Source organism: Sturnira hondurensis, unplaced genomic scaffold (assembly GCF_014824575.4).
Source record: "Sturnira hondurensis isolate 20B ecotype Veracruz unplaced genomic scaffold, ASM1482457v3 Scaffold0021354, whole genome shotgun sequence".
NCBI classification, from domain to species: Eukaryota; Metazoa; Chordata; class Mammalia; order Chiroptera; family Phyllostomidae; genus Sturnira; species Sturnira hondurensis.
In genome coordinates this window covers 10,958,734-10,976,897 of record NW_028093985.1, presented here as the reverse complement: position 1 = coordinate 10,976,897, position 18,164 = coordinate 10,958,734, and positions in this window count along the sequence as shown.

The window sequence follows — 18,164 nt, the reverse complement described above, 5'->3', positions numbered from 1 at the left end:
AAAAAAACATGACTTGCAGTAAAAGAAAAAAATTTTTCACCCCATAAAAATCATACAAAATGTTCATTTAAAAAACTTCCTACACATTACTCATTAAAAGGTAGACAACGAAGGTGTTTCAAAAGAAACATAAAAGAGCCCTGGCTGGTGTAGCTCAGTGGATTGAGCACGGACCTGCAAACCAAAGGATGGTGGTTTGATTCCGGTCAAGGCACATGCCTGGGTTGCAGGCCAGTTCCCAGCAGGGGATACACAAGAAGCAACCATACATTGATGTTTCTCTCTCTCTCTCCTTCCCTTTCCCTCTAAAGATAAATTAAAAAAAGAAACATAAAAGAGAATCAGCAATACCCAATAGATATGTGAAAAGTGTCAATTGGATCAGTTTTCAGAAAAATGCAAATTAAAATCATACTAACATAATATTGTACATCCACTGACAATACAACTTGTTGGTGAAAATGTAGAGAGACAAGAACTTTCTAGGTGCTGTTGTGAGTGCCAATTTATACAACTAGCTACTTGGGAAATCCCAGTATTATCTGCTAAAATTCAATATAAACATCATCTTGGATCCAACATTTTAAATCCTAGTTTATATACTCAACAAAATATTGCATGTTTATAGCAGCATAATTATAATAACCTTAAATTTAAAAACTCAAATGACTGTTAACACTGTATTTATATTTTTATGTAGAACAATGAAAAGAATGTATGAACTATAGGTAAACAGAAACATATATGAATAAATGCCAAACATTATATTAAATCAAAGAATTACACATCAAAACACAAGGGAAAGAAAGAAATAAAACACATTCTTTATAGTACCATTTTAACAAGTCAAAATATAAGCAAATCTTATTATATTGTTGAAAGTCTAAATGGTTGTTAACTTTGATAACAAAGAGAGTGTTTTCTGATTGAGAGTCGGGCCGGTAATGTTCGAATCCTTCAACTTGGTAGCGGTTTCATGAGGGTTTTTACCTTGCCAATAAACCCTGAGCCTCATAGTTATAATCAGTACAGTTCCTTACGATATCTTAAATAGAGGAATATCCATAAATAGAAAAATAAAATCAAGGAACCTCATTTTAAATGGTGTTATTTACTTAGTTTCTTCCCTATTGTTGTTCTCATAGAAAAAGTGCTAATTTTATCAATCTACTATTTAATAAGGAACCACTACAGTGGCACTGAGTCAGTAAAGCGGCAGTGGGGGGGACCTGCCCGTCTAGAAGGAAGGAATGTTTTATCGATCTCAATGTTTTATTCGCTCTCAATGTCTCATTGCTCTCATATAATGATAGCGACCCTTGACTGTTGTTTTAAAAGTACCTACAAATAGTTTCCTCACCATCACTTCACATTTACTGCTGGGAAATTATCTGTCCAGTGCACACTTGTATGTGTTGTATCTGGTATTTATCCACATTTTGGATCACAAAAATTATTGCCTATAATATTGACAGATAATAGATCTGAGTCACCAAGGATAACGAGCATCTGAATAAGCACAATTTGACTTCAAATACCATTTCTTCCTCTGGTTCTGTTGTCTATATCTATTTATACAATTTGCAGCTTTATATTTATTTAAATTCAAAATTTCAAAGTCATTATTTTAAACCATCCTCCTTTGTTTTTTTTCACAAGCATTTGGTAAGCGTTTACTGTTTCCCAGGTTCTGTCTTGTAACTGAAAGTGCAAACATAAAAAGTACATTACTTTTGGAAGAAAGGCCGATAATCTAGTAAAAGTGAAACAGTAAAAAATGAGAAAGATAACAATCAATCTTTTAAATTTAACATGTACATATAAATGATAATTTTCATGGTCAGTTAAATATACTGCTTTAATGATTTCTTCTTCATTCTTGCTCTCACTCTGTACCATTTGTTCTCCCTCTCCACTCCCAGAAGAGCCACCGTTCATATAAATGTGAAATACTCTCCGTAAGCGCATTTCTGGTTATGTTTTTCTTTGCTCAATGACCTTCAGGTTATCCCTTCTCTAGCCAAAGAAAAGCTAAATGCCTTAGCTAGGCATTAAAATCTATTAGAAAAATCTTTCCGGTGAAATCTTTCAGAGTTTATAAACTGTTTAATGAATCAAAAGTTAACTCTTCTGTGCTCCAAGATACTCAGCTTTCTTGGTTCTTCTGTTAGACCATGACTCCTACATAGCAGGAACTAAATCATAATTAATTATTGTATTCCTCCAGTATTTGTCTTACTACTTTGTTCATATTAGGTGTGTATTAAATAACTTCACTAACGGAAAAGAATGGGATACTGCAAGGAGTTCCTCAGAGAGATAGGACAGAAAAATAAGTCTTATAAAAATAAATAATAAAATAAAGTCTAATAAAATAAAAATAAGCCTTATAGAAATGAGACTATAACTTTCTTAAGAAGTATGTACAATTTTTTAAATCAAATTTCTGAATTTCTTATAGTGATAGATACTAACGTAGTTTTAGATTAGACAGACACTGGCAGCTATGGGATTTCCAACAGTGAAATAACAGCACAAAAGGGCTTAAGTTAAATATTTCCTTTGTGTTACAGAGATATTAGTTGTTTCCTTTGTGGAAAACCGGATGCCCATCAGATGTCATTGTAATGAAACAGAGATTTGGGTAGACAGACAGTGAATGACTCCCCAAACATCAAAGTGCTATGTTTTGCCAAGAACCTTGAGCACGTATTTGCTCAGCCTGGTTATCTTTTCAAATTTGCCTTATAGCCATAAATCTGATCAGTCAGAAAGTAAATTCTGTAACTAAAAATGACCACCAAGTGAAGAGTTGAATGCAAAGCAGTCAGACTTCATTAATTTTAAAGCATAGGTACTTAAAGCCTGGTGCTGTGTCTGAGGGTGCAGAACCACTTATTTAAGATTTAAAACTCTATAGAATAATATTTTAGTGAAATTTTTAGTGACATTTTTACTTTGAGAATGGTTCACATTTTATTTTACTTTCTTAAATTTAAATTTCACTATAGCATTAACAAATTTCATCTTTCTAAAGAGAGAACAATTTTTTTGTGGTCTGTAAATAATCAGTGCTAAATTCAAAACAAATCAAGCTTTTCTTTATTCACAGTTTCACATACACACGAGGAAGATACTGTTAACAGCCATACTTTCCATTTGATTTATTTAATAGTTTTAAAATTTAGAAACCTCTACTAATTATCATAAAATAAGAAACATAATTCAGTCAAATTTCTGAATTTTCTCTGAGAATGAAAAAGAATGCCAAATGTTAGTGGTACTTTTTACCTAAAATAGGACCATCCTGGTTTGGCAAGGTGAATAGGCAGGAGAAGAAAATTAATTTTGAAGTCATAGCATCATATAATAATCAGTGTAATCTTTGTCTAGCCTAGGTATTGAAAGAGGGCTATGTTTTTAAGAGTCTGAGTATGTGCTACCAAATATTTTATCCAAGTGTTGTAGTCAGTCAAGTAGACTTACATGTTTGAAATTATTTGAAAAATTTTAATTTAAAGTGCATTCTCAAGCTTAAATTACAGAAGATTATGGAAAATATAAAGAAAAGTAAATTATCTATAACTCAGCCATTAATCTATGTGACTTTCTATTCTATATATTATGCCTTTATTTACTAATCATTGTAAGAGTGTTCCAATATTAATCCAAAGTCTTTTAAAAATGATTTTATTGTGCAAGAGATTTGACTGCATTTATATATAGACTTATATCTGTGTACATTTATGCAATTGTATTTATATTTTATATATACGGTTATAGTACACATACAATGTACACATACAGTATATAGAGAGTCCCATGTACTATAGGTAAATGTTTAAAAGTTTTAAACCAAGTTATAGCTATTGCCCCACCTCCTGACCTTGTCCCCAGCCTGAACCCTATCCCCAGCTTCCCCCATACCTATCACCTGTATAAGCCAGAGATTCTTGGGGGCACATTTTCCCCTAGGACAGTCCTGGGGCTAGAAACCTGAAGTGTGGTGTGGGTTCAGCTCATAAACATGCCTAAAACATTTTTACAGATCCAGGTGACCAGCTTAAAACAAAAGCAGCACAACTTTTCAAGGTTATGGTTTTCTACTCTCCTGCCACCAACACACACACACACACACACACACACACACACACACTTACACTGGTGCACTATTAGACCCCTATCTTTTCAACAGGAGAAACCGGTTTAGCTCACACATCCCATTCCTATAGTGATTGTATATTCAGTGAATTACTAAAATTAAAAATTATATATTTCTTTACAAAAACAAAAAGAAAAAACTGTTTCAATGTTTGTGTTACGAAGGACCAGCTAAATAATGTAGCTAAGGACAGGGCTTTCTCTTTGCCTAGGTCTAAGGATATTTTTTAATGTTACCATTAAAAATAAAAACAATCATAAAGGCCTAATTTTAATACAGAATTGTATTATGCCTTTAGAGTAAGAAAAATGTAAGTTTGTTCTCACCTGTTAGCTGATATGAATTATAACATGTGATACATTTGCATAACACTTTCATAATTTTCATAATTTTAAAATATATGTTCATAAATTTTTATGATACTGCATGTTTTGAAGTCATTGGCCTCCCTGTAATGTAGAATAAAGTTGAAATGGTACCTTTGATGCACAGCAATATTTTTACTGGTTTTAATTTGTATTTTTAAATAGTAAAAGATGTGGAAAAAAATTCTGGGTCAAATAGGATCACAGTTCTTCTCTTCAGCTCTTTTTGTTATATGAGTTGTCAAGGTAACTAGAGAAGATAACCCCTTGGAGTGTCCTGGAAAATTCATGGCAAATGTGTAAATTAGGAAACAGACAACCTTGTGGAGTGTTTTTCTCTCTTAGTGAAAGACATGCTTGAAGTCTGTGAAATGTATATCAAGGTTTATTTTCCATATTAAAAAATTCTCCTAAGACTTTTAAAGACTTGTTAGACATTGGAGTGTCTAATAAGAAGAGAGCTGATAGGACAGTTATTGTAGCCATTTTAAAGTAGGAGTAGAAGTTAGAGCAGAGACTTAATATTACAACAGAAACTTGGTCTAAGGTACTAGTCTAAGGAACTTTGAGATATTGCTTCACAAAGTGTCAATGAAGGCAGGATTTAAAGGATTAGTTAAGTAAGGATGGTAAAAAAGGAGAAAGATTGCCCTATGCAGAGGTATGTTCAAATGTCCAGAGTTAACAGAATGGGTACTGTACTCAATGAAAATGAGATTCATGCAAAAATGGTTTTGCTAGGTTTTAGAATTCCAAAATTTTTAAATACATAGTCTTTATTATGTCTCCCACTATGATATGGTCCCCTTACACCTCCCTCCCCCCAGCCATCACCACCCTGTTTGTTGTTCATGTCCCTGAGTCCTTTTTCCTTTCTGCTCCATCCCTCTACTCCCTAACCCCCAACTAGAATTTCAACTTTTTATTTTCTCAAAAATTTCTATAACTCTTCTTTATCTTAAAAATGAACCTAATTTTGACAACTTTGCTCATACTTTTAGTCACATACCATTTAATGTGAAAAGAACATCAGGAACCACTGCACTACTGAAAGAGATTCATGATGGCTTCAGCTACATATTAATATACACATCATGCTGGCTACTGTTGTCATTGCAAGGTTAACATTCCTTTTCAGTTACCTGTCTGTACCCTAAAAGAGATTTAGCTTCATTTTCCTTTCTTAGTTCTCCCCCAACACTTTTTGAAACTTAACACGCTATTTATTTTACTTATGGGAATTGCCACTCATTCACCAGCCTGCTGCCCTAACACACTATTCATCGCTCTCTGCTGATTCGTGATCTACATAATTATTTTTGTATAACCTTCAGTGGAATGCAGGAATTAAAAGATAATTAAGTGTTCATGACTGCTTTGCTTCTGGACTGGACGTATGTAAGCCTATTTTGGAAATACAGTGGGTGAATTTGTGATTTAAGTATTCAGATGTAAAAGAATCACATAATGTATATAAAGCCAGGTTGGTATTCTGTGGTCATAGCCATATAGCAAAATTTTAATTAATAGACAGCAATAAAGTGTACTGAATCATTTTTTCAATTGAAGTTGTCCATAGTTTATATAAGCAGTCTATTTTCTAACATGTTAATTTGACTCTTTCCTGGTGCTACATTTTGCATGAGTATAGGAGAAAAGGCAAGCCAAAATTGGCACATATAATACAAAAAAAAACAAGTATTACAAAATTCAGTTACTAAAGAGTTAAACATTTGAAATATGTAAAATTATTACAGATGATACAAAGCTCTTATACAGCCTATACAAGATGCATATATATCCCTATGCAGATGAATGTTGTTTTTTATTTCATGTTATTTTTCTTCTTTTATTATTACATATCCTGGTAAAAGTTTTTAGTTTTTGAAAAGTTCTTAAATTTAATATTAAAATGGATTTATTTCTTTTCCCAAATCAATCCACTATTACCTTTTTACCTAGTGGTGCACTACGTAGTTCAGAAGGAAGAAAAAAGCTATCTTGACTCTGCAGCTTTAGGATTATTGACCTTGTCAAATGTGAGAAGGATGACAGAAGAGAACACCGATTTTTCATTGGTATAAGCTGATTATGTTCAGTCAACTTGACATTTAAGGATCATTTCTAATCACATTTAGAATTGATTCTCATGCTACTCTTCGTAAAGCCTTTCTGAACTTTAGATCCTTTTGAGCTTAAGAAGGAAAAGTCTGATACTTGAGAAAAACAGTTGGAATTAGGAAAAATGGATACTGATGAAGAAATGAACTGTAATTCAAGAATAAGCAAGGAATATCTCTACGAGTTTTCTGAATTTTTACTTTAATTTAGAGCCACTTTATTCTACCGTAAAAGATGTAACAGAAGATTGGGCATATGCCATTTTTTTGTCAATTGACTTTTTAAAAAAATATGGATTGCTTTTCCCTTTTTCCATTTAATAACTTGTATGCAATGCATTTTCCTTACTTGTGAATTAGATTCTCAATTCATATTGCCAGAAGGAAAATAATAATGTAATCAAAATTACTGTTGATAATCCCCAAAATTGTCCTGGGAACAATTTTAAAAAAAACTGGACCTAAGATTTTTAAAAACTGGACCTAAGATTCCAAGACTATTTCCCCTGAAAAAAAATGGAAGTTAAGGTTTTGTTTGGACCAAATATTAACTACCTCTTACTTTTTTCCCCCCCTACCTCTCCTTTCTATCCCCTCTGGTCTGTCCTTTAACTTCTACATCTCTCTTATCTTAATCTCTTCTATATTAGCCATATTATTGCAATCTAGCTGTTTAAATGTGTGTATTATATAATTCAATTTTATGGAAATGGATTGAGCTGATATAAATCGAAGGCCATAATTCAACACTAGGTCGTTGAAAAAATTACCATTCTTCTGTAAAGAAACGATATATCTAGTTAGGTCCTGCCACATATTTTTACAGCCTCTGAACTCAATATTATATGAATATGAGCTACCAGTAAGGACACTCAGTCTGAGATTTATTCATTTGTTCTGCTCTTATAATTAGAATTTGCTCTCTGAATTGTTCATTTAGTTCTGATAACTACTATTTATTTTTTCTTCTCTTTTTCAGTCGAGTATTTACCTATGTTATTTTACCAGTGTGAGTCATGACTCTATTCCTTGTCCCAATGGGAGACTAGATGGTTCATAACACAGCACATTATACTATTCTGTTTATATATAGTTTAGCTATAAAAGCTAAAAAATAAATGAAGTTCCTAAATTTTAGGTAATACAATCATAATTTTTTTGAAATTTGCTTTATTATCTCTAAAGAAAAGAAACATTTTACTAAAATTTTGACTTGAGCATCAGTGCATGAAATTGTAAATTAAATAAGAATAGGTTCCTATTAAAAATGCTTTTTGTATTTTTAAAGATATTTCCTCCAAAGCTAAAGAGTAATTAACAGTGTACCTTGATTATACAACTTCAAGTTGGTCAAATTACAATAAAAATACATCTCGACCCTCACTGCAGTTGAATTTTTTCTTTGTTTCACTAATATTTAATTGCCAATGTGATCTGAATTTAGCTTTGAATAGAGCAAGCACATTGTCAATAAATATATTTGGTTTTTGCTCAAAATAATTTTTTAAAGATAATCATACGCTGTGATTTATTCCAGGATGCAATGATGATTCAACATCCACAAACCAATCAATATAATACATAACTTGAAAAAAATGAAGAATAAAAACATAATCATCTCAATAAATTTGGATAAAAGCACTTGACAAAAATTAAGATTTTTCATAATAAAAAGTCAAGAGACTAAGCATAATGCGAACAAACCTCAACATAATGAAGTCCATACATGACAAGACCACAGCCAAAATCATACTCAACGGTGAAGTTCTGAAAGCTGTGCTCTAAGATCAGGAACAATACACTAAAGGCCACTCTTGCTACTTTTATTCAACATAATACTGAAAGTCCCAGCCAAAGCAAGTAGGCAAGAAATGAAATAAAAAGCTTCCCAATGAGAAAGAATGATAGTAAAATTTTCACTATTTGCAGATGACATGATATTATACATAGAAAATGTTAAGAACTCCAGCAAAAAATTATTAGAACTAATATATGTATTCAGTAAAGTTGCAGAATATAAAATCAACACACAATAATCAGTTGTGTTTACATACACAAACTATGAGAAAGAGAAATTAATAAAACAATCCCATTTACCATAGCATAAAAAACAATGAAATACTTAGGAATAGATTTAAACAAGGAGATGAAAAATCTGTACACTGATAACTATAAGACATTTATGAAGAAAAAAAAACTTACTCAAGAACATTCTCAAAAATATTTTGCCAAAATGTGCCCTGGTTGGAGTGGCTCAGTGGATTGAGCACTGGCCTGTGAATGAAAGGGTCGCTGGTATGATGATTCCCAATCAGGGCACATGCCTGGGTTGCCAGCTAGGTCCCTGTTAGGGGGTGCGTGTGATGCAACCAAACATTGATGTTTCTCTCCATCTCCTTCTCTCTCTCTCTCCCCTCTACTTAAAAATATTTCTCCAAAATGCTTTTAAAATCTGACAAGTATTTTCCAAGGTTGAAAAGTAGTAGTTATGAAAACAACATGAAATGCAAAAGCAAAGTTATTGGAAAACATGCTATCTAAACCAACTACTACTAATAAAAAACATAAAAAATAATAAATGAATCACAAAATATTAAGTTTATGCTAACTTCTTTATGAGAGGCTTTTCCTCTTTTCCTTTCCAAAGATATATTCAAACTTAACTGCCTGGTATGAAATAATTCTTTGCGAGATCTTTTATGGCCATTTTTGTGCAGACTTCATGGTAGATACAAATTAGTTGACATATTTATTTCAGCCTCCTAGGCAAAATGGGTTAGTTTACAAAAACTCATAAATTCATATAGCATTTTTGTTTTTTTCCATTCTACTCAACCCTAAATCATTAATTAATGCATTTTTTTAAAGCATGGTATTTTTAGTGATCACCTAACCAAACTTCTAGAAGCCTAGATTTTTATTTTATTTTATTTTTTTAGTATACTGGAAAAAGAATTGAGAACTTCATTTGTCAGGATAGTTAACTTTGTACTAGAACAGACTAGCTGCAAAACTTAAAATACTAATCACTTTCACATAGTAGAGGGTTTTTATTTGTCTCATAAGACAAATTGACCAGAATAAGTGCATTAACAAAACTGTTGTTCATTCCTTTTAAGTCTGTATGGTTATTGTTAAAATATTCTATTGTGTCTTCCTAGTAGATAGTTACAAGGAAGTATAATTCTAATTGTGTGCATTGAATTTTAATTTTTCTTATCAGTGTCCATGAAATGAGTTTGATATTACATATACTTGACAAGACATTTCAGCAACATTAATTAAGTAAACCTGACTTAATAAGTAAAACATTTAAATTGACTTTACATTCTAAAGGATGCAATAAATTAATTCTAGTTAAAATAAATGTGAAGTGGACAAAAGTCAAATATTTTCTTTAAATAAAAATTCTATTAATGTGCACGGAGTATTTTTCATATCCTTTATACTTTCAGTGTTTTAGGTCTATTCTCTGTTTGAATAGCTATGAACATTCTAATTATAATTCATTCTTTAAGCAATAGCCAAATTATTTACAGTATTCTGACTTCTATATAAAAGATAAAATAATTTTTGTCAACGATTTATTATATCAGTTTCCTTGAAATAAATGTGCATAAATATTTCAATAAAATGCAATTCTACATGTATTTTTACAAAAAGTTTAGTAAAAACATAATATTGAGTGCTGCTTTACATGAATTATAAAGAAAGAGATCTCATTAATTAGCTCTTGCTCTGGAATTAAAGGATACAGTTCATTTGGGTAAACATATAAGCTTTACGATACTAATCTATTATTCAGTAATCTATTATAACAGTTATCTATTGTAATTTATTACCTATAATATCTGTTTATTTAAATTAAATGATAAGCTACTTACTCTACTCTGAGAATTCAAGACGCTATTTATAACCCATCTACAGTGTTCACATTATGCATGTATTCATATATAATTTATAATTACTATTGTGAAGTTGTATAATAATGATATTGCTTCATTATTTAATATGAACATTAATCCTTTAAATGTAATTTGTTAATAATCCATGTATAATGTATGATTTTATCTTATTTTATTTTACTTTGTGTATATTTACCTCAGATAAGAAAATATGTTAAGCCCTGGCTGGTGTTCCTCTGTGGGTTAAATCCTGGCCTGTGAACTGAAGGGCCACCTGGGCCAGTCCCAGTCAGGGCCAGTGCCTGCGTTGCAAGCCAGGTCGCCAGGAGGGGATGGGTGCAAGCGGCAGCTGATACAGATTTTTCTCACCGATCTCGATGTTTCTCTCTCTCTTTCTCCATCAACCCCTCTCTTTGAAAATAAATAAAATCTTTCAGAAATATGTTAAATGGATAAATGCATTCTTCAATAATTATTTACTATAATTTCTCATTGATTTTTTTTAGCCTTGAAATTTCCCCTGGCAGATACATTAGTATTGAAAGAACTGTCTATGACAAAAACGTAGTTCGGCAGGACTTCCCTACTAGTATGGAGGCATGCAGAACCCAACTGTTTCCTGCAGTTTTATGTCAATTAAGTTTTGAAGTTTTGCCTTCAGAGGAAAGAGGAAAAGCACAGGGGATTTGTAATTATGCCAACCAGTACTTCTCTAACTTATAATATTATCTATACTACATGTTTTTTAATGTTTTATATAATCTTTAGTGATTATAGCTTGATAGTATGATCATAAAATAGTCATTTTTTTCTGAACTACCATAGGGAAAAATAGAAAAAGTACTTTTGTAGCATGTCCAGTTCTTATTATCCTGTTGTACAGTTGCCTCACCACTACATAAAAGCCTCTTTCAGTCAGAACCCATGTCTTATGGAACTACATGTCTCTGAAAATAGCAGCATAATATCTTACAGCAAATTTTCAGTAACTGTTGCATGTTTTTTTTTTAAATTGTTACCATGACAAATATCAAAACAAGGGTGAGGAAAAATATCTTTGTCCATCAATTTAAAACAATATATTGTGGACATATATATGAGTTTCAATTATCGCATAAGAAGACATGATCCACCACTAATACACTAAGGCAGGCCCAGCGTTCTACACTGAATTAATAAAAAATACATTTAAACAAGCAATTACAAAATTCTGGCACAATCTATTTTTAGAATGCAGACCTCCTAGTTTCAAAATATGGAAGCTATTTGGGCTAATTTTATACAAAAATAATGCATACATATTTTGTAGTTTGCAGAATTGGTGGGAAGCTGGCGACAAAGTCAGAAAACAAGCAGAAAAGAGTGAATCCAGGGAAATGGAATACATCCATGACTAGAGCATGACTTGGTACTGCTACCATGCTTAGTAAACACCTGTGCTACTACGAAAATGTGGACATTGGGCTGAGACAGAAATACAAACTCTAATCTCTGAAAACCAGAGATTTCTGGCATTCCAGTCAGCCTAACTCAGATTCACTGCCTCAACAGCCCAGATTATGAGCCCTGAAGATTTATGATTCATTGTCCAAGACAAAGTTCATGTATCCATGACCTACCTGGCTACAGAAAGCACTCATAGGGAACACAGCATTTAAATGTTTGACTTCCACAGAATTGGAAATTCTCCATCACAGGTACCCATTTTAGCTGCTGAGTAGGCAGACATCAATACATTTCTCAATAACTCTGTTTCTCATTTTCGGGTAACATATCGATGCTTGTATCTTTATCTGGATGTTTTATAGTTCTTAATCTTAACGCTCTAACAAAAAACATTTTTACAAGTTCAATTTAAAAGGCCATCATGACACGTTTTAATGCATGGTCTTTTAAAAAAATTATACTTCCAAATTCAAGTGTGTCAGGAGGAAGGGAAACTTACTTAACCAAGAAACAACTAATTTTGAAATGCAGTTCTTCAATCCACTGGGCTAAACCAGTCAGGGTCTGAAATGCAGTTCCTTATGTAGCTTGAATTTGACCCATTAGTTACCGCATGAGTGAAGATAATGTTAATCACCTTCCTATGTTTATATAATAGCATAAGGTTTAGAGAAAGATACATAATAAAGACTTTGTGGTATGGTATTTCATAGAATATGGTTGCATGTTTGATTTATTTTTGGAAGTTACTTGTGGTATAACATCAATTTTATGTTGTAAGTAGTCAAGGGAAATTTTGAAATGAAGTATATTCTCCTAAAGTTTCATATTCAAAAATGTAAAATCAAAATGATAAACTGTATTGTTTAAGAATAAGGCTAAACTGTTTGGTATTATCATTTATTTCAGCACGTAGAAAGCAAAACTAATAAAACAAAATTTGTCATACTATTGTGTGGCCTCCTAACCATCTTTTATCATGCATTTTCTCTTATAATCTCAGTAAGCATCAGGTGGCCCAATGAATAAATATTGCAGAAAAATGCTTTCCCTGAAATAACAAAAAGAAATTCAAGCCAATAGAGTTACTAAAAACTAGAATTGTCCATTTAAGATGGTCACAAGAATGTTTAAGCAAAGATTTCAATAGAAACGACAGCTTTTTGTTGCTGGTGTTTTGAATTCTTCCCAATACAATTTAGATTCCTCCCTTTGTAAGAGCTGGAGCTGCAGTCTACTTGTAGTGGCACACGCAACACAAAATTGTCTTGGCATAAAAAACAGTCTGATTTGGACTTTGGAAGAAAATATAATTATCCACTTGTACGGTGCAGTCATGGTACTCCAGGTACTTTTGTTATGCCATGTCCTTTATATGTATTATAACTTCACTGCCCCTCAAAATTAATGAAGTAAGTATTGTTACTGTGCTGTTTTACAAACGAGTAGAAACAGAGTAATGCAAATAAAGACATCCAATTGATTGTGATACTGGGGACAAAAAGGAAGACACTAAGTTTATAAAATGATGCTTTTGAGGAGTTGAGTGCATTACAGATAGAAGAGTAGCATAAAGGCTGAAAGAGAGAAGAGGGGGTAGCCTGGGTGTTGGGACCGGTCAGAAAGCAGACAAAGAAGGTTTGGCTGTAGTGCCCTGGGATCAATGTGCAAGGAGAAGTTAAATTCAGGAGTTCCAAGGAAAGTGTAGAGAAGAATTTAAGTTCATTAACTAATTAGTAAAGAGACCATGACAAAGAAACACAAAACAAAACAAAACATTATTTTAGGAAAATTAGAAGCAAAATGAAGAATGAATTGAAGTAAAAGGATCAACTAAAGATAATAACTTTGTTAAACATCACAGCAACAGTCTACACACAAGAGTGAGAGTAAGGGAATTATGATGAAAAAATTTAAATAACTTTCTCATCTGTGGAATGAGGATCAACCTTTACTGAAAATGCATCGATGGAGAATGAAAGAAAAATATTATTGTAAAATGTACTCTGATTACAAATTACCCATTCAGTGAAACTCTGCCTCTTTGCAGAGGAGTTCTGCAAAGGAGAACTTTGCAAAAGGAGTTCTGTGATTTCATGGAATAAGAAGAGGCAGCACCAACTTTATAGCAGCTCAAAAGTTCACCGATGTGATAGAGAAGTTGATAACTTTAATGTCAAAGGCACTCTGCCTGTCACTTTGTTGAAGTTTCTTCTAAAATACAGTTTCTATGGAGAAACAGCAAAAGAAAATAAAAGAATGGTAAATCTTTTTAGGGCAAGGTGAATCTTAGGACAAGACATAAAATGTTATAAATCAACTTCAGTCAGTCCAACTGAAACATCAAAGAACAGTAAAGATTACTTATTATGGCTCAAGAATGACAATAATTGGAGTTACTCTCAGAATAATTGAAAATTGATGCTGCAATGACCATATTTGGAAACATTTGAAAGGCTGTAAGTTGGTTACTGGTATCACATGCTTGCATCTAATTTATTCTTTTGATAAAGTATGGATATGTGTGGTTATATATTTTAACTAAATAATGGAATATACAAAGAATTATGCATAAGCTGGTCTGAGGGAAAAAGGAATGTTCCACAGAAAAACAAAAACTAATCATGAACTGGATAATTAGAATGAAATGATGATAAGACATAGTGAAGTAAGCTGGACATTGAAATTAAATGTTTCATTACTGGAACTTAGCAGAGTTAAGGTTTAAGTGGTAACACTCTAATAAAGAAATAGAGGCAGAAAAGGAGGGAACTACACATAATAAAGCTTTCCTTGTTTCTAATTCTCTACCTACCTGCAGTGGATTACAGGAGTTGAGTCGACCTGAGAGTTGAGTCCTCAGTAAGAATAAAGTAAAATAGTTCTTTTTTTGTTTTCTCTAATCTATTTTGATGAAGAAAAAACTATCTTTATAAATTCTGGAGAAATTTCATTTGGTGCTATACCTTCAGGCCTTGTTGAAATGCATTACTTGGTTGAAGACTACTAACCAGGTTCCAGACCCAGAGTCACACTCAATATTAAGATTTAGCTTCTCCAAACTTTCAGATAGATCTAAAATTTAATTTATGGTATAAATATGTTTTAAATAATATCGTATTTTTTCTTGAATAACATTTGACCAAGTTTAACAGCTGTATGCTTTCCATGTAAGATTATGAGGCATATTGATCTGCTGGAAGGTAGAGCATCTGTAAGTGGCTCATGATATTACTACAGCTTTTTTTTTAGGTATTAAGTACATATTTGGGCTCCTCCACCGCCACCCCTCACACTCCCTGTCTTCTGGTAACCACCATTCTATTATCACGAGTTTCAGTTTTATATCCCACATATGAGTGAAATCATATGGTTCTTAGCTTTTTCTGACTAGCTTATTTCACTTAACATAATATTCTCAAGGTCCATCCACATTGTCACAAATGGTAGTATTTCATCTTTTCTCGTGGCTGAGTAGCATTCTATAGTTTATCTGTACCACATCTTCTTTATCCAATCTTCCAATCTTCTGTCAAAGTTTTTATTCAGTTGATTGATTAGCAATAATATTCTGCTAATGTAGTTAGAAATAAGAGTTAAAAACTTGATATTTATAGTTGATGATTGCTGGAGGCAGGAGTATGTAGGATACTTGTTCATCACTGTAAAAAACCTGCTTATTATTTTAAAATACTTGTTTTTATCTTTCCAATTTATCATAGCTAGATTTTCTGAGGAACATATAACTGCTAAAATATTTTAGGAATTCCCCTGAAAAGAATAAACTTTAAAATATGAAGCTACCTTTTTACCACTATAGGTAAGAGTTTTCCTTCAGCAACAGTCTATTTGGATAATGAGTGGGCAATCACATGACAAAGAAAATAAGAAATATGACTTCTTCAAAATTGGCAATAGCCAATTTATTATATAAATGAACATTGATAAGTGATAGAGATGAAAGAAAGAACAACATAGAAAGTACAAGGTAAAATATTAAACAAAGAATGTTTTAAGAATATAGGAACATGACCCTGGCTGAAACATGACCCTCATTGGATTGAGCATGGGCTGTGGACCAAAGGGTCGTGGTTCGATTCCCACTCAGGGCACATGCCTGAGTTGCGGGCCCAGTTCCCAGTGGGAGCATGTGAGGGGCAACCACACATTGATGTTTCTCTCCCTCTCTTTCTCCTTCCCTTCCGCTCTCTCTAAAAGTAAAAAAAAAGTAAAAAAAAAAGAAAAAGAAAAAGAAATAAAGCATTTTAAAAAAGAATATAGGAGCAGGGAGTTGGGGAGACAATATATATTCTACTTACTAATATATGTAAGGTAGGGATATGAAATTGGGAAGTCTGATATAGATTTATAATATTTACTCTAGGGAATCATTTAAAAATAACAAGAGTGGGTTTTTCCAGATTTATACCAGAGAGGTAAATATATCTTTCTCGGAGTCAAAATGATGAGTTTGTGTGTTTGGGGGAGGATTAGATTAACTATAGATCTTGTATATTAACATGTGTCCTTGTCAGTGAGGATGATCCTCCGTGATATGCCATTCCTCTACTAGTGGGTGCAAGGCAGCAGGGGTGAAGGAGACAGGCAGGTGGAGACAATGTTCTTATAGTCCAAGTTTAAAGGTAAGCCAGTGTCTTGAAGCTACAGTAATGGTGAAATATATGTCAATGTTCTAGTTAGCTAAGCAATAATTAAAACAAAGTATTTTTAAAATTGTGACACAAAGAAAATTAAGAGTGGCTAAACCTACCATTATATACCAAACGAGACTTTAGTGCCTCAATTTCTATCTCTATATTGTGAAAAGGAGTGGTGGGTTTTATTATGACCTGTGCACTCATATTACAAATGCATTTTGCTAGAGGAAAGTTATATTATTTTTACAAGAGTTCTTCATCTACCTATAACTCTTAAGAAGAAATGAACTAAATATGAGCTTTTGCCTGAGGAAATGGGGTTATAAATATTCTGTCCATTTATGGGATTTTTTCTGTAGGTTCTATTCCCACAAAATGTGAGTATATTAAACTTAGCTTTATACCTTCTGTATTAAAATGGTTTTCCCAATTAGTGTAGAGATAGTTAATCCTCAAACACTATTCTGAAAATTAAGTTATTCTACTATCAGATTGTATGCTCCAGTAATATTCTTTCCTAGACACAGTGAACAAAAAAGTATTTTTGGATTGTGTTGCCGTGGTTTGAATAACAGATAGGGAAAGGTATAATGGACATAGGAAGCTATCATAAAATCACAGTATTTCTGAGAAGTTAAAATACATGTGCCCTGCCTGGGAAACGAACTCACGACTTTTTGATCCATAGGATGACACTTGAACCAACTGAGCCACATCAGCCAGGGCTTGAGCCTTCTATTTTTAAAAAGCCTATGATTTCTTCTTGCCAAAACATTTCTGGAACACACACATGCACATATGCATAATAATAATATTTGGAAAATCATCAGAGTGTGCTTTCTATTTTGTCTTTTATAACACCTTATTTTTTTAATCTAGTACATATAAGGCATTCACTCATCTGAGAGCCATTTGGAGGTATTGCTTATTTCTGGCTCTCCTTTCTTCCCTTTACAGTAGACGTGCCCACTGTGTTATTGACTTCCGATAGTCTAAGATCCCCTCCTGAAGCCAGTGTCAATGGCAGTGTCTCCTATGTTCACACCTGGGCTACAGAGTAGAGCAACCAAATAGCAGTTCAGGGATGGGTGTTTCCTTCACTAATGAAAGCTAAGAAAAGACAGTGTCTTCTGGACATTTTCATGGAATACAGTTGGGTCATAGGTATATAACTCATACATGATAAATCTAGTCCATCTCTTCTGTATCCCCAAACCTTTTGATTCCTTCCTCCTTACTGCACTCCAGAATTTCTGGTATCTCAATCTATTACATGGAGGCCACCACTAAGTCGAGTTTTATTCAAGCTGCTTATATTAATTACCTCCAGCTATTTGAGTCATTCCAGCTGCAAGAGCTAAATTAGTTGCACTCATAAAAGTAAATAGCACTCAATCTAGTGTTAGTTACATCCTGTCCTATTTGCTCTTTGGAATCCATTCCCACACATGTTCCCTCAGCCCCCATCAGCTTTCTGCTGATGCATATATTAACAAAGACTTGCGATT